At 39.5% G+C, this 3503-nt stretch overlaps 1 pseudogene; it reads left to right on the forward strand.

The window, feature by feature from the left end:
• The first annotated feature begins 267 nt into the window (after window positions 1–267).
• Window positions 268–1044, forward strand: LOC140523118 (olfactory receptor 10J1-like; annotated as a pseudogene).
• The last annotated feature ends 2459 nt before the right edge of the window (window positions 1045–3503 follow it).

Raw genomic sequence — 3503 nt, forward strand, 5'->3', positions numbered from 1 at the left:
CTAAGTTACAGAGAAGACAAGCTCATTTAGCTATGAAAAATTTTTGTAGTTTTGAGAATTCTTTTGGTGGGCAGTCCTCCAACTCTGTTCTTTCCTTCCCCTTTAGAATTAAAGGCTACTTAGTGAAGAGACATAACCACATGAGGTGAATGAGTTTCTTTTTCAAGGATTCTCCAGTTTCCAGGAGCATCAGACCACACTCTTCATAATCTTCCTAGCTCTGTACATTTTTACCTTGTCTGGCATTGTCATCATTGTGATAATCTTCCAAATTGACTGTCACCTCCACACACCTATGTACTTCTTCCTGAGCATGCTGTTCACTTCTGAAACTTTGTACTCATTGGTCACTATCCCACAGATGCTGTCCAGCTTATTGGGGGAAGTCCATTTCCCTGACAGGGTGTGCCTCCCAAATGTTTTTTGGCACATTTGTCATCACTAACTGTTTCCTGCTCACAGCAATGGGGTATGAATACTATGTGGCCATCTGCAACCCACTGAGATATACTGTTATCATGAACAGGAAGGTGTGTGCCCTGCTGGTGTAAGGGGCATTTAACATTGGTCCAATTGCAGAAATGACACGGGTGACATCAGTGTTCAGATTGTGCTTCTGTGGTGTAGAAGTGGCCCACTTCTTTTCTAATATTTATCCTGTGATGAAACTCTCCTGCCTTGACATCACCACCAACGAGATCTGAAGTCTAATAGTCACTGTCTTGGTGGTTCTGGTACCCATGCATGGTCTTCATCTCCTATGCCCTCATCATCTCCACTGTTCTTAAAATTGCCTCTGCTGAGGGTCAGCAAAAGACCTTTGCCACATATCCCTCTCACCTCAAAGTGGTCATTGCCCATTATGGCTCTGCTGCCAACGCCTACCTAAAGCCCAAGTCAAAAAGTAACAGAGACCAAGATCAACTGATTTCAGTGACCTTTACCATCATCATCCCGCTGCTGAACCCTGTAGTGCGTAGCCTGAGGAACAAGAGGGCAAGTATGCTTTGCTTCTGCACTGCTGGTAAAAAAAAAAATCCATAATTATGACTGCCATTATCATAAAGCACTTACCCATCACACTAGTTGGGTAAAAAATAAGAAAAGTACTTAACTGTCGCTGTTCAGATTTAGGTTCTCAGAGCCATGCTCTAACAGCAAGAGGATATTTATTGGAAGAAAAAACAGAGAGATTCAATCTCAGTCAATTTTGGGGGATGAGGGTGAGAGTTTCTTTGATGGAAGAATTTGCCTCTCAAGAGGACCAGACAAAAGGAGATATGAGTCTGTGATTGTGGGTATGTAGAAACAAAAATATGAACATACACAGTCCAATGAAAATGGAGATAAGGCTAAGAAGTGATTCAGGAATATGATCTTTACAAATCCCCCTCAGAGTGTTTAGTGGCTTGGCAAATCTTCAGGAAGAGGGTCCTTACACACTGTTAACCCTTCTTCCCACTTCCCTTCAACTGGGGAAAGATGGATGGGATGAGGACCATACAACTTACCAGTTTCAAGTGCCCTGTCTTCTGAGAGAGGTCCAATGAAATCTTCTCCAAAAAACATTTCTTGACATTAAATATAAGAGGAATGTATTTTTTCTTCATATTCATGCTCCTCTACCCTAGAACTAAACTATACATTTAGAGATGCCAGCTCACCCTGGTCAAGTGGTTATAAAAATGAACTAGTACAGTGGAGAAACTAAGGTCTTAACATCATACAAGGAGGATAGGATCCAGAGTTAGGGTGATTTGTGGGAGAAATTAATAAACAGAGAAAGTGGGGGTATTCCAGTGATTTATTTTGTTTTTTGCAAAGGAAGTTGAATCAAAAAATAAGGGACAAAGGGAGCTGAGGAAGGAAATGTAATGCTTTGAGAGAGAGATGATAATGATTACAGAAGAAAAAATAGGAAGCACAATTATTTTACAACATCTTGATGGACTAATCCTCCAACCATCAGGTGGAATAATATTAGAAAGTTCTTAACTCCAATTGAAGGAGAAATAAAATATAACCAACTATCCAAGGATATGGTAAAGTGAGTGGTTTCATCCACTTCTGTAATAACTGCTAGCTTTCCTTAGATAAAAGGCCATAGAGTATTATCTAAAAGTACCTCTTTCACAATTGTAAAAGTATCTGAACATTTTCCCTTTTCCCCTATCCTTGAACAAAAAATATTTTCTTATAATAAATTTTACCAGTTGCATTCCAAATACTCTCTTTTTCTCCCTTGGTTGGTCTCCCACATCCAACCCCAACACACACACACACACACACACACACACACACACACACACATACACACACACACACTTCTCAACCCATCCTTCTTTTGTCAAATGCTTTACTTATCTATCCTAAGCTGCTGCAGAATGTTGATGATTGGCTACGTACTTGATTCTCTGAAACGTCATAAAAACCAAATTTATATGCTAGGAAAATGAAGCTGCTATTCAATAAAAGCAGTATTCCATAACATGTTAATAAGTTTCTTTGCTTATAGTTTGGCTTCCAATCTTTGACCCACAGTCATTAGACCCCCTCTGGTAGTTACACCTCTATCAAGAGGTACTATTTCTCTCAGTTGAAAGAATTCCCCAACAGCCAGAATGAGGGGCAGCCAAGTTCGCAGTGAGAGTAATAGTGTAAGTAATTTGAGGTTTGTTACATCTCCTGGGAGGAATTATTCAAAATACTTCTTAGGTATTACCATAGAATTTGTTATCCAAATTTCCTACCATAGCTGTCTGAATGGAAGAGGGATTCAATTCTATATTCAGAGTATGTAGTTTTTTGCCTCCATCCAATTCTGCCCATCCAGGACACTTTCACAGAGAACTTCCTTAAAATGTTCGTTTCTACTGAGGCAAACTTACAGAGATCTCCAAACTCCCCTACACAGGATAGGGCCGTACCCAAACCACCTTATCTGGTCCAATCTTAAGATGATCTTGACCTCGACTCCTACAAATTATCTTTTCCATTGACCTTGCTGAGCTCAGTGATGTAATGCAACACATCTCAACATTTACTAAGTGCCTGCTATGTGCAGGGTATTGATTTAGGCACAAGGGGAGACACAAAGTTCAGAAAAGATATGGCCCCTCATGGAGTTTAAATTACAGCATGGGAATGTTAGAGCACCAACTCAGATGAAATTACACAAAACATCATCTTTAAGCATTTTGTTTTGTTTTTTAGTTGAATCTTTCATTTGAATATAAGTAGCAAAGCTGAAGACGTCAGAGTCTGTGGAGGCACAAAGTGAAAGTCTCTCATGACTTCTTCAGATTCAGCATTGACATCATGTAGGCTTTAGAAACATTTGAGATGATTTAGAGAATACAGATTTCAGTGTACTTGGATTCACCAAAGACTCAGAGGAAAATCATTCTAAGCCTTTGAACTCTGATCTTGATTCTTATGATTGAAAATATGCTAACAATACTATCAGCCCTATCAACCTCACTAACATTGAATGTCTTATTCTG

Source organism: Notamacropus eugenii, chromosome 2, assembly GCF_028372415.1.
Source record: "Notamacropus eugenii isolate mMacEug1 chromosome 2, mMacEug1.pri_v2, whole genome shotgun sequence".
Taxonomy (NCBI): Eukaryota; Metazoa; Chordata; class Mammalia; order Diprotodontia; family Macropodidae; genus Notamacropus; species Notamacropus eugenii.